The sequence below is a fragment of the Lonchura striata genome, chromosome 8 (assembly GCF_050655825.1).
Source record: "Lonchura striata isolate lonStrDom1 chromosome 8, ASM5065582v1, whole genome shotgun sequence".
In the NCBI taxonomy this organism is placed as follows: Eukaryota; Metazoa; Chordata; class Aves; order Passeriformes; family Estrildidae; genus Lonchura; species Lonchura striata.
Window position 1 is genome coordinate 21,787,162 of NC_140710.1, and position 14,402 is coordinate 21,801,563.

At 38.6% G+C, this 14,402-nt stretch overlaps 1 protein-coding gene and 1 long non-coding RNA gene across 11 annotated transcripts in view; one reads left to right on the top strand and one right to left on the bottom strand.

Moving 5' to 3' along the window:
- The first annotated feature begins 1,192 nt into the window (after positions 1-1,192).
- Positions 1,193-2,387, top strand: LOC110479839 (uncharacterized). The gene is made up of 3 exons (XR_002467005.1): positions 1,193-1,220; positions 1,721-1,794; positions 2,366-2,387. It is a non-coding gene; the product is annotated as an uncharacterized LOC110479839 (long non-coding RNA).
- Positions 1,745-14,402, bottom strand: part of LOC110479824 (uncharacterized) — a 112,900-nt gene continuing 100,242 nt past the window's right edge. For 6 of the 10 annotated variants that reach the window (XM_085586024.1, XM_085586021.1, XM_085586019.1 and 3 more), the window contains one exon: positions 7,212-12,351. The gene's annotated coding sequence lies outside the window, so the exon portion shown is untranslated. Of the gene's footprint in view, positions 2,018-4,471; positions 4,726-7,211; positions 12,352-14,402 lie in introns of those variants that run through there. The other 4 variants (XR_014956932.1, XM_085586018.1, XM_085586023.1 and 1 more) reach the window with 4 other exon arrangements.

Genomic DNA, 14,402 nt, shown 5'->3' on the forward strand with positions numbered 1-14,402 from the left:
ACTGGATTAAAAAGTGAAACTTAATTTTCAATTTGTTGAAACCTATTTCTTCATAATAGAATATTTCTTACATTCACTCAATTTAATGGTACAGAGCTAGCTAGGTCAGTCCAATTCCAACCTTAAATTTCTCAAAATTAGGAAAATAGACTGCATCTTCAAATAAGAGACTTTGGGATTACCTCTTATATCTGTAATTCAAAAATAGAAATATCAGATCCCAACAGTGTCAGACTTTGCTGATTAAAGATTGGTGCTCTCTTGAATTCCAAGTGTAGTAAATAATTATCTAGTGTATGTGTGCCAGCTATGGAACAGTTATACAGCTGTCTTCTTAAGGCTTGGCTTTTCCAGGAAGTGAAGGAAATGTAGGTGTATATAATCCCACTGAAATGGGATCATATACACCATCACTTCCTTCACTGAAGCCTGGCACATTGTGAGCAGAGAGGAAGGTCTCTGAGTTGGGGGATATTACAAGCTCTCGTAAGGCTGCTGGGAAAAGAACACAAACATACTTTTTAAGAGAGAGGGTAGCCAGGGATGAACAAGATGTTGAATTACACTTTGCAAATGAAGGGCTCAGGGCAGCCAAGGCAAATCTTTTTGTTTTCCTCTCCCTAAATGAGACCTTTATTCTTGGCCTTTTATTTGTGGCTAGCAGACCTGTAAAGACATTGACTTATCATAGTTGCCATCATTCTCTGAAATCTGTCCTTGGCTTTATTTGCTGGTCCAAGTAATATAATACTATTGGCATTTTATCTCTATTAACTAAACATAAGACCAGATTCCTCATGGTGTAAACAAGCATGACTTTTGGGAAAGCAATGCCAATTCAGGCCACCTGAGTGTCTGATTCTTAATATAACAGGGACCGCACTACAAGAAAGTGAACAGAAGCAAACATTTGTTATAGAAACTCATGTCACCAACAAAGACTCCCCCCACAGCATTCAGCAGGGAAAAAAATATAGCTAAGGTAGATTTACAGAAGCCACCACTTTTCTTTTAATGATTTGGATATTGATCATTTTTAATCTTCTTCTCAGAACAACCAGAGATCTATTACAGCTTGAGCCAGCCATGAAAAGCAGGTCCGTTCTTTAACCTGCCCCAATTCACTTGGACATATTTTATATCTCCAGGGATTCAGCCACGAAGTCCATTAGAGCATCAGATGCAGTGAGGTCAAATCAATTGTCCATACTGCAGACAAGGTAACCATCATTTACTGTAATTCTCCCCCGTCATGGTAGAGGAGAGGAAAGGTTAAAAGCTGTATTACCATGAGGCTGTCTCATCTATCTTTCAGTATATTGGTAATACCTAAACATTGCTTAAAGAACTGAATGTACAATCTTAAATCTGAGCTAAACTGGATTTAATGGTTAGATTGCCAAATCAACAAATTTGCTAATGATTTTTTTCAGGTAGGAGCAGAAAAAAAAGAGCACTTTTAAAACAAAATGCAAAACCCTTTAAATATATTATCACATGTGATGCAACACATCCAGCGCTATAATGGAGCGTTCATCTCAGGATGCCCTGAATGACTGATATTTATCCTTCCTCATATGTAGATATATTTACCTATGAAGTAATTTGCTGTCATCCCTTTAAGCTGGAGATGCTATGGCAGACCAAAAATAAAAGAGGAAGTAAATTCAGGATGTATATTTTGCACTGTAAATCAAGTCCTTATGTGTTTGCACTGCAGGATGGGCAATAATAATTGACTGAAGCAATCACTGCTGTGGGAAAACAAACGTGCTGGCCATGTCGCCTCTGAAGGTCAGGCCCGATGACACAGTAAGCACCTGAACTCTCCCTGACTCCCGGGGAGCGGCGGGTGCCGAGCGCCGCCCGGAGCTCTCCTGACAGGGACAGATTTACGCGGCCGCTGGGGCCGGGATGAGGATGCTTCCCGCTCCCACCTCCCGCTGCCGGCTCTGCGGGCTCGTTTATTTCCATTACGGTGCCATGGCAGCTCTGACTCCTGCGCTCCGTGTGGTAACTGCAAGAAAGCGGAGAGAAAAATGCGGTTCTGGGCCAGACTGCCCATTCCTCCTCCTTGGAACCACTGCACCGTGGCCCTGACTAATGTCACAGCGGCTGCTGTGCACACTGGAGACCCTTGCTGACCCCTGTCCCACCTGTGACAGCTCAAGCACCGTGGCCAGGCCCTTGTAGGAATCCTCTTTTGAAGTGAGAAGTGACAATGAAGCTCAGATTTATTTACTTGCTGGTCTGCCTTTTCTAGGTTAATCTTTTCTCTTTCCCTGGATTTCTTTAATCCTGAGATTTTTTTTTTTTTTAAGTACGTGATTGAATGAAGGAGCTATTGAAATTTTCTGTATTTCAGAAATCTCACAGCTGTAGAAATGAGTACATTTACTCGTGTTTCAGAGGCTGACTTGCTGAGCAAACATACCCAGGTATGGGAAATAGAGCTGAAGTAGTAAGAAGGTAATTAAGCACTATTATTCTGGTATAAGTACATCAAATGTATTTCTGTGGATGACATACATTCATGATATTGTTTGTGGCAGAAAATGTGATGAATGTAGTAGGAGTGTAAGAGTTGGTGTAGGTTGCAAATTATTAAATATTTTTATTATTAAGCCTATTTTTAAGACCTTAGTAAGGTTTTAAAGCCCTGTACAGGAAATTTTAACTTCAGATAATGTGAGTATTCAGTAACTGTAAAAAGAAACTAGCAAAAGTTTTGTGTGTGCTGAAGGAAAGATAAATGTGCTTTAGATTATGTGTTACATACCATTCACTTAACTACTTTTCCTCTTCTGCTCCTTCTTTTTATGGTTTACCTTAACACAGAGTCTATGTGGGTCCTTTTCCTCAGTTTATGTTACATTATCACCTCTGAATTCATGCTTCTGAATGTCTCTTTCCAGGTCCTCTGCTAATGCTCACAAAAGTGCAGATTGTAGTTGTTATTCAACAAAAGTAATGCCTGTCTTTAAAAAATTAAGCATTAAATCAGGTAAGGTTTTGTTCATTTTAATATAGAAACTCAGAAATAAATAATGGGAATTTAAATCTAGGAAGAAATAAATTGATCCAAGTCTGGAAAGAAATGAAAGATTGGAAAGTTGCTTTACTTTGTAATAGCTCAAAAGTAGGGGCTCAAAAGTAGCAGCTTGCATGGTCTGCTGGGTTCCTTGCTCTGGAGCACTCTCAGATAACTCTCAGCTAAGCAGTCCCCTCTCTGCTGGCACATATTCTGCAATACTAATTCAGAGAAGGGCCCACTGGGTTATTTAACTGAAACCAGAGTCTCAAAAAGATCAGACAAGCTTTGCTGTTCTTTGGCTTCAATGAATATCACAGCCCTGACTGAAAGAGCACTGAACTTAATAGAAAGGCTTTGGATCTGGAAAAATGCTTACTGAAATCATTGAAAGAGCTTTAACTCCAGCAGTTAACACTTCGTCCTGGCCCTTTTCTCAGTAGATACAAAAATGGGCTCTCAATGCCCAGTCATGTTTCTCAGATCAATATGACAAACTAAGAGATGTGTATTTACTATCTGCTCTGGTATCATCACATGTCAAATCACACTTTTGAAAAATAACTCATTGATTTTATAGTAATTCTACCCTGTGCAGCAAACAAGTGTATTTTGAAGGAAATCTGTTTAGGAAAATCACTAAGGATTACTCACTCCCTAAAAATTATATATAGCTCTTAGTTGACAGACTTCCTTAAAGGACTCCTTTTTCTATGTCTACAGTAATTAAATTAAAAGTTGTCTTTTGAGTATTTGATGTTGGCATGTTGAATTTAGTTTCATTTTCTCCAAATGCTAAAGAGGTTGTGACAATTATGGGGAAGTAGGTAGGTCTTGTAAACATGAGAGAGGGTCAGAGTCTCTGAATTTGCCATAAGTTAAAATAGTCAAGAGGCCTTTTTGGTTCACCTGGTCACTTTGTGGGGGTGTAGGAATTGCCTGCTCGTTGTATTGGTAGTCGCTGCCCTGAGGTGGAGCTGGTGGCATCACAGCTGTGGAGGTACAGAGGACATCAGTGTGGGGCTTTGGGGATGAAATTCACCTTTAGGTAACCCAAAAAGATGGCTCTGATTACAAAAAGCTGGTGACATTAGGCAGAACTGCTCTGGAAGCAAGCAGAAGAGGAGTGTGTTTGAGAGCCAGTGTCACCCTGGCTGCAGCCTGGTTATGGCACAGCACAACTGCTTCATGTCCCAGATGGAACAGGAAAGCTCTAGCAGGAAGTTACCCAAGTAGCTCCTTCTGTTCAAATTGAAACCGTTATTCATGAATAGCAGCTTACTTCTGTATAAAAATGTTTCCTACAGTGCTATAGGCTGCCAGAGAAAACTGTACTGCCCTTTTCCCTCTCCTTCTCTTTTCTTTAATAGGGTGAAAATTAGTAAGTGTAGATTGCCTGGCCTGGTGTTTCTTGGCATGTACAGATAAAGCAAAACTAACCTGAAGAGCTTTGGAGCTTCTCTTCACATAAGCATGCATTTTTCTGCCATGTGCTGAATCCAATCCTACTCTTTTCAGTTTACAACATATGATTCTCTAATATGTCACTGTGAATCTTATTTATAACAGTTTATCCATTAGTATTTTCTGTCTGAACCTCTTGACTTCGGTGCTCTCTGATGTCCAAACTGGGTGAATCACAGAGAAAAGCTGGAGCCCTCATGCTTTCATGAGGCTATTTAAACCTTCTGGGCCTGGAATTAGAGATAAAAAAATATGAAAAATTAAAATTGGATATATAGTTTTAATTTCTGCAGATTTCCCAATGTTCACAACTTTAAAAAGGCCCTGGTATTTGTGACCAGATGGAAAACAACCAGCTTAAACAGAACACACATGCAAAACAAGCCAAAGAGATTAATTAAGCCTTTTGGTATTTGCTTTGGATTTGGATTTTGAGCTGAAACTTGTTGTAAAAGTTTTTCAAAAGCTGAAGGAGAGGTACAGCTACCAGTGAGGGGAGTTCTTGCTTTACACAGATCCATCTGCCTTGCCTACAGATCTGTTATTAACTGCCTTAAATGACCATATTTGTCCAAACGAGCAAAATTATGTGAACATGTATTGAAATGAAACATTGCACTGAAAGAGCTCCTGTTTTCTTACAAGTTCATTTTGAAACAATTTTCCAGATCAATTCAAGGACAAAATTTACCAAGATTTTGAGAAACAAAAGCACTGGAAATATTTCCATCAATTAAAAGAAAGAAAACTATACAATATTGTCTTCAATGTCCTGATTTCCAGCCCTGAGTTTAGTGTTACTGCTAGCTGAGTGGAAATCTCAATGAGAAGTTGGCTTTTAGAAAAGATAATTCAACTAATTTATTTTCATAACGGAAGCTGAGGAAAATTCAAGCTATGTGACAAGGAAAAAGTTATATTATTGGAATGGGAAACATTTATGTAAAAAAAAGAAAAAGGTAAACCAGGAAAACCCAAGGAAATTAGATGTGTTTTAAATATATTTTTTAACCATGCAAGATATCCCTTTCAGCACAGCATGGGATGTAGCATTAATCTTATTTGTCTGTGATTTTAAAAACTATTTCCTCATAGTCAGGACTTTGTTACATTACCTCATTTTTACCCACAGAAGCCAAACTACTGATTTTTTGGAGACTGTAAGCCATAAATTCTTTTCTATGACAATTAGTTCATTACTAATCTTGACTGTGTATCCAATGAACTAATGAAGAACTTTAATATTGAAAAGCACCTCATAAATCATATACAATAAGCCAGAAGAAATATTGAGCATTTGTAAATATGACTTCTCTTTGCAGGATTTGACTCTCTTTTAGTTTTTCTTCCTGAATGTTTGCTACAATTATCTTTAAATCTCCATGAAAGAAACCAAAGAAATGGCAAATCAGATTTGTAGTAATATTAGTCATTTTACTAATGTATATGCTCTAGCTTGCCTTTTTTTCCACTTCCTCTTACCTGGTCCTTTCATAACTCAGCCAGACAGACTCTTAAATACCCTTTGATTGGAGCCAGTGGGTCTTACAAATGTAATTTATACAGGAGTTGATGATTTAAATGGAAAAAACCCAAAGTCTTGTGCTTTTAGAAAATGTAAATCTGTCTGGATCTCATTAAGGAAGGTTCTTGACTATAGGAGAAACTCTCCTCCTTTTTAATTTTTTTTGAAAGCCATAATTTTATTAATGGGATTCAGATCTTCTTTAAAAAAAAAAAAACAAACCAAAAAACCGAAAAAAACCCCAAAAAAACCAAAAAACCCAAAAAACAACCAAACTTTGGAATAATGGTTTTGTGTGTTGGTTTTTGTCCAGCAGCCTCAGCCAAAACCTTGCCAGAGGTGACATGCAGGATGCTGTCAGCAGGGAGATGCCATGATGACCTCTCTGTCAAGAGAGAACCACAGTGCAAACAGTGCATAACACAGGAATTCCAGAGACCAGTGCATTTATCTTAACCCTGACTCTGAGAAACTTCTACAAATGTTAAAAAAACCAAAACCCAAGCACCAATAGTTAAAAAGGGGAGCTAGGTATAAATCCTTGTTACTTACCTGGTACTGTATGGCAATTAAAATGTGATAACTTTGCCTCAGCCATAATATCTCAAATCCTAGGAGAATGAAGGGATAAAGCAGCTTGCCTCCATCTGCGAGCAGCTGGGGCTGGCTGATGGTAAACAGCTCATGTGTTAATTCGTGGGTAAAGCCCTCCTGATGCAGGTTGACAAGTTGTTTATTAGTGGGGTTGTAACTTGAGGAGAGATAAGGGTTCTCTGAACTACTCCCACCATAAATTTCTGCAGTTATTCTATGAAGGTCCTAAATGCAAACTTGTATTGGTGGCTAAGTTTCATTTTTCCAAAAGGGAGTGCCAGTCTCTCTGTGAGGGACAGGCTTACTTAATTTTATAATTTTGTGAACTCCACCAGTGTCTACGCCTTTTCTTTCAAATTTGGGATAAGGACATCAGATAATATGGTTTTCTTTTTGCTTTATCCTGCGCTGTCTTGCAAAGATTATACTGGTGTTCTTGAGTGCTCCTATTGATATTTCAGATCTCTCAAGACAGAGACAGCATCAGATACTAGTGAACGTACCTGACACCTCCTTCTGACACCTGGAAGGAGACAGATTTTCTTTTAAGGAATTAAAAGTACTGGAAAAGTTCTTTAACCTGAAGGTTCTGAATAGATTCAAGCCAGATTATACTTGCTTCCACTTCTTGCTATGTTCAGTGTATTATAACTGTATGAGAAATGTTCAAAAAGAATGCCTAGTTCTACAATAACTTAAAACTTAGCTCACCAGTTCTGATTCACATACCTGCTGGCTTGGAAATAAAAAATGAGCAATGTCTTATTTGTAAGCCAAGTATGGAAATTAGATGTGGTTTCTGCCTTGTTTCTGCTTCTAGTTTTCTTGAGTGTGTGTGGAGAGGATGAGAACAAGACAAAGACATCTACAAAGAGAAGAGGGATATTTCCTTGAGACCTAAACAGAAATAATTTACTCCTAGTGTGTATTTTTAGGTGGCTTAGTTGATGCCATATTTACTGCACACAAATTTGGAGGCACCCCACTTGTTACTTGTGATCAGAAGTTTTATGAAAAAAAGCAGGACTTTATTTTCCCCCAGAGGATCCCTGCTGATATCCCTGCTGTGCCCAGCCCTTGGCCTTGCAGCACTGTGCTTGTATCCTGCTGGAATCTTTCTCTGGGGGTAACTGGGAGATGACAGTGAGAGAGTGGGGAACTTGGATGAGCCTTGAAATTAAGCTGTGCCTCCTCTCTTCCTTTTTTACTCACTTGATCACATCAGCTTCTGGTTTTAAAATGATGACACATCATTTTAAAACCAGAATAATTTTATCCCTGAAGTAAATTTTCTATATATTTCTATTTAGTACTATGTTTAAAGAGATAAAAAAATCATGAAAATCATACTGACAGAAGACTTCCTCTATCTCCATCGCTTTCTTATTTGCTCTTATTTTCATCTTAAGCACCTGAATTACTGGAGGAAAATACATTAATCAGACACTTCACAAGCCAGAATTCTATGTAGCTTGATCACTTTTGGGGTAAAATTCAGCTAGACTGCCTAAAAATGATTATTGGTCTCTACGGATTTGTGCTGAATTTATTTAATACAAAGTGTAATATAAAAAGCCTTTTCTGCAGTTAATTAGCCTCCAGGTTATTGCAGGCCCTAAGGTATTGTATTTGAGTTGTCATTGCTACTTGCAAAGATCAGCAGTACTTAATTCTTGTGTTACACAAAGTAGATTCCCTATGCTTATCTGGCTAGTATTAATTCATTGTTTCCAGACTCTATTTTTCATTTTCTTCTTGGCTGTTAAAGATGGTGCTAGAGATGAGGAACTTTGCTGGAAGCAGATGTATTACACTGAGACAGTACCAGTTTAAATTATGGCAGAACTTAACTTGAAGGAGGTTCTTCCAGAACTATGTTATTGTAACTGAGAGCAAGACTTGTTCCTGTTACATGATAAAAATAAAACAAATAGAGTTCATTCAGACTCCTTTGGGATATGGTAGATGTAATATTATTAATTATTCCTGTTTTCTAAGGACAAAACATCAGGTTTCCTCCACTTGGTAATTCTGTTTTCTCAGAAAACATTTACATATGTTCCAATACCCAGCTAGCCCTGGCAGGAACTCTTCAGTGGTTAGAGAAGTGGCAGAAGGTTAAATCATCTGACTTTGATGTGATGTTGATTGTTTACCCTTAGTGTACAGAAATATATTAAAAAAACCAAAGCAAAGTGGGTGTATTCATTACTGGCCAAACACAGCTGACAAGTTAAGGAATATGTGACGCCCCTCAGCTGAGACCAAAGTGCTTCATTTTAATGGAGATTACCGTAAGAACCAAATGAAGTTGTCTGAGGGAAAATGATGTCTCCTGAGCCTTTCTTCTGGTTTGGCCACAAGTTAATAACACAACCAGCACTTAACAACAAAATGCAGGACTGTATTATCTTTTAGCAAATGCCAGTCAGGGCAATCCAAACAGGTCAATTACTAGCAAATCTCCAAAGATCTCCTGAAACCTCAGAAGAGTTAGAGATGCCAAGAAAATGTCTAGATGCACAGAGACACAGGAACAGAAATAGGGCACAAACCAATTTGCAGAAATGGAATTTAACCCTTAGAGGGAAGAACCCAGCCTGCTACATATTCATTTCCACTTCATTAAATATTTATGGCGAGACATGCATGTAAAGTGATTCTGCATTATGGAAAAAGCACAAACGGAATCTGCGCTGTTTCAGTCGTTTAACCTATTTTTTCAGTCTTTCTGTATCTTGCAGGTATAATGGGCAAATGTGGGTTTTTCTGCCACTGACATTTGGAAATGAATGTGTTCTCTTGAATAATCCTAAATCATCACACAAAAAACAGCATGTAGAGGCCAGTGACAGCCTATTCTTCAGCTCAATAGCATGTCTATGACTTATTAATATTAATGAAACCTGCGCACAAGCATGTGGGGATAATTGACCCCATTAAATTCCATTTACTCATGAGCTACTTTGTAAGGTTTGTTTCTTAGTTATTGTAGTTTTTATCAAGGATAAAAGTTGGAACAGCATTTATGCCAACAAAAGACTATTTCAGAAGTAGCTTTGTGGGGAAAAAAAAAAACAGAAAAAAAGGAAGGGAAAAAAGTCTCAAGAAAAATGAAGTACCACAATATTTTCATCCAAACTTTAAACAGCTAATGAAAACAATTTTATATTTGCTTTAAACCTTTATTGGGACAGGACATCAAAATCCTTTAGGAGATGAAGGCATCAGCCTGTGTCTGTTTTTTTTTTGGGGATCTCTGTTTAATTTTTTCATTTGCAGGACTTTGCACTGAGCTGGGTGAACATGGGAAGGTGGAAAAGTATTTCAAACACATACTTGGAGATCTGGATCCATTCAAGGCCAGGATGCACAGGACTCAGAGCAGCCTGATACAATTGAAGATGTCCCTTTAGGGTACTTTCCAACTCCAGACCATTCTGTGATTTTATGGTTTAATTTTTTTCTCTTAAATTCTGTTAATTTTGCCTCAACTGAGTTTTCTTTCATGCTTTTTCTATTACTTTTTCTGAGAAAGGGAGTAAAACAAGATAGTCAATCTGGCCAAGAATATCTGATCTTTTCTTTAAAAGAATTAGCCCATGATATGAAATTGGTTTTGCAAAGTTATGTACAACTATAATCTAGACAGACACACCAAGAAAAAATACTTGTGTTAGAAGTTGCTATTAATTTTGCCATAACTACTGTTTTGTAGTAGATATTATTTAAACTAATTTCCCTGACAGTGATTTTACAGTTTCTTGGTAATAATCTCAAACAAACCTCTTTGAACAAATCTCATAATGATCTTGCACAACAGGAGTACTCAGACAACATGAGTGGTTGTATACTTGGTATTTTGTATCAAGAAATTAGCTTTTGTACAGTCTTAGCACACCTTCAAAATCCCCTTGTTCAGGGCTGCAGGGCACTTGAAAAAAGGTCCAGCATCACATTTGGTGTCCCCAGACCTGAACTGGGTGCACACAAGACCCAGTGTATCCACCAGCTCCAGGCTGACATGCTGCTTGTTGCACCAGAGCAGAATGAATAATCTCCAGACATGAGTTACTGGCACAATTAAGGCAAGAGCACAGCTGACTGACATCGTGAACAAAAGACCTTTGGCAAAGCTTCCAGTGCAAAAGCACAGAGAGGAAATTCACTCTTGGCGCTGAGTACAAGCAGGACGAACTGCTGATTAACAAGCTCAGACTCAGACCAAATTCCAAAGGATGAACAATGGCAATAACATTCTGTTATGTCTCTCTACAGCATGCAAGCAATTTTTCATTATGTTAGAATCCATAGGCAACTCCAGCAGTACATTTTCACTGTCTAATTGATACATATGAGGTTTGGCTAGCAGCTTTCAAAAGAATCAGAAATACAGAGAATTCTGTACCATCCAGTAGGTTTTGATGGCTCTAACAGAGCTGGGTCATTCAATAAGGCAGGCAGGACACAGTTGTGCTTTGGAGGGTGCACACTGAACTGGGCTGCTGGGGTTTCCTCATAAAAATGAACGTTCCGATCCCTTCATGGGACTCTAGCAGGTTTGGGGACATGATTTCTTCTACAACAGTCAGTCAACCCTCTTTGAGTGACATATTTTTCCCCACATTGATTTGATTCTTTTTATAACTTCTACCAGTTTGTTTGCTGCAGCACTTCAGGTTTACTGGTCCTAAGGTCGCAGGGTCACCTCTGAGCCTTTCTCACATATTTTCCCCTTCTTTTTCCTTGCCTGTGGTAGTGAGGTCAGTGCAAATAATTGATTATACTGATAAGTACTGGGTATTTCATATTTGAGGGAATCTCCTCTGTTCCAAGTGCAATATTTTTTTGACACTTTGATCTGATGCAGTCCTGGAGATACTTTTGGTCTCATATAGGAACCTCACTGTCCTCCCTTACTGATTATTGATGCAAATAACATGTTCAGGTTTCCTGCAATGGCTTTCTCTTCCAGAACTGCTGCTTTTGTACCTCTGTCATATGTTGGCACCATTAGTTGACCAATTACCTTCTAGCCTGAGGTAAGTGAATGCAGTTATTAGGTTTGTATGTTTAACAAGTAACTCTTCAAAGTGTTATGGGCCTATTTACAGTGGTTTCAGTTAACTTCTCCAAGTCAAGCCTCTTATCTACTTTTCTCCATAGAACAGGACTTGCTTTTTGAAGGATGGCCTTTTTTAACCTGATAACCATGTCTCTGCTCTTTATACATGGTAACTATATTTGATATTTGAAGAGACTATTTAATGGTATACATTTAAACTGGACCTTTAGTATGTCTTTTAAGCAGACTCTACATGGATTGTGCTAGCTGTGCTTTTTTTTTTTTTAATTAACTTTGCCATTTTAAAGTAAATTTCTTCCAAGCCTGATATTTTTTTACTTTATCCACCTGTGAGGATTTGAAGTTGAGAATGACAATGTCAGGATATAATTCTTTTCCTTACATTTAGAAAGTTGGCAGCTTAGCTCTGCTGAATGTATGTGACCAGTAAGAAGTACTGGCATTCAGGTATGTCAGTCAGTGTCTTACCTCAGCTCTGACTCCTCAGGGGAGCTCTTAGAGGATCTCTGCAGAGCTAAATGGCTGGTACACACTATAGCAAATGGCACACAATGCTATCCTCTCCTCTGGTAGCTGTGAGAGAACCCTCCAAGGGACAGCCCATGGCCAGAGAAGGGTTGTGGACAAGTGCACAGTCTCCAGCTGAAGAAGCTGCAGACAAAAATATTACCTTGAGTTCCAAACTATTCAAGTCCATGGAGAAATGGAATTTAGTCCTTTGCTGAACCACACTGTTCCAGGAGAGGTTTTCTGAACTCCATGCTGTTCTATCACACTTGACCTGCTAGCTGAATAACTCAGTGTGGCATTATCTGATTTCTCCAGTGCTTACAGCAAAATGACTTCATAATAAAAGCATTCACATTCTCCTATACAACTTCAGATTTTACCAGAGTGTTATGTTTCTAATAATGAAAAACATGGCTTATTTCACATGATAAAGTAGCCATAAGTAAAGAGCTCACAGGAGCAGGCTGACAAATAAACTTTTTATATGTTGGGTATGCATGGGGATGTAGTTTGTGATGACAGCACATTGCTCAGAAATGTAGGTCATATGCTGCTTCCTATTATACCAGTGTCAACCCAGAGAATTTCCATTGCCTGTATTTCAACCAGTTCAACTAAGATAAAGATCTTTGCACAGCATTTCATAGCCTTTTTGCCACTGTATAGTATTATTAAAAAAAGAAAGTACTGTAGGGGTCAAATTACTTTCAATATTGTTTGTGATAATAAATGCAGTACAAATGGTTGTGTTTCATCCATTAATCATAATAGAAGCATAAAAAAGGCTGAAATAGATTTCAGTAAGGTATCAAGCTCTTCTCTTACAACATTTTGAAATTTAGGTATGTGGTACAAGGCAATGTCTGTCACTGTGACTGTCACTGGAAACCAGACACTTCAGGATAAGCATTGCCATTTTATGTTGCATAATGATAAGGATCAAGTCCACTGTCTTTAGACTACTTGTAGTAAAAAGAAAATAAGATGAAATAATTGAAAGGACAATAGAGAGGATGGTTCAGAGGGACAAGTGAAGAGGTATTCAAAAAGCACCATGCCCCATGCACATACCCAAGAAGAACAAGAACAAAAGGGGAAGCTCTGTGCAGGACTGGGCTGGCAGATTGCACACAGGTCTATACCCAGAGTGGTTCCCAGCCTCTTCCCTTGCTAATCTCTGGACCTGAGTAACAGGGACAGATGTGCTGGGAGCCCTCCCAGTGCCAGTAATGGGGCACTGCTGGCCTGGGCTGGCTGCACTCAGCAGCCCTTGCCAGGGCTGTGATCCCAAAAGTTGTCCTGACCTGGAGGGCAGAAGGAAGTGTTAAATGTGCCACAGTTTGGGGAGGCACAGCAGGTGTTGCTTTAGCCTGGGAGTGATGCTCCAGCCAGCCAGAGCCCTGTGAGGTTCACCTACCTGGCAGTCCAGAGCAGGGGAACTGAGCTGAAGGCTCAAAGAGCCAGGGACAAAAGTAGGGCAACATCCATGGACAAAGCCTGAGCAGCTTAACTCACACTAATGGAAAAAGGGATTTGAGTCGCTAAAATCTGGTACATTGAACTGAGATGAAAATATAACTCCAAGTATTTATTTCTGGGCTGAAAGAGTGCTGGGAGAGAGGAGAAACAATGCCTACAATACTCCTGTTCTGGAGGATTTTTTTAATCCTCCTATTTTTTAATAATACAGATGTTACTTTCAGTCTAAATATTTACACTTTTTGTATGCAAACTCAAGAAAAATTTGAAATCTGGCTGCAGGTTTAAACACTTTTCACACACATACATGTACTAAACCCCTGCTCCCATATTTCTTCAAATATCTGTTTCATTATGTGCTCTCAGAAAACAACAGCAAACAGCTACACAGAAAAAAACCTTTCTTGTTATTTTCAAAAAAATTAAACATAATATAGACTCTTTCTAAGAGATCAATATAAAACAGATATTTCATGACAATCAAATGCTGTATGTGAAAGGGTAAAATGCAGATCCTATTCAAATTTGTAACAATGTAAAAGAAAACCCAGGAAAAAAATGCTGTTTCTCTATTCTTAAATAGCACAGAAGAATCTGCCATTCTTCTGTAATAGAACAGCATGGAGTAATATGAATAATTTGAATTTCAGGAGCTTGTTTCTATCTGAGCAGTCTCATTTCATAACCAAGTCGGATGAGCTCTACCATCCTCA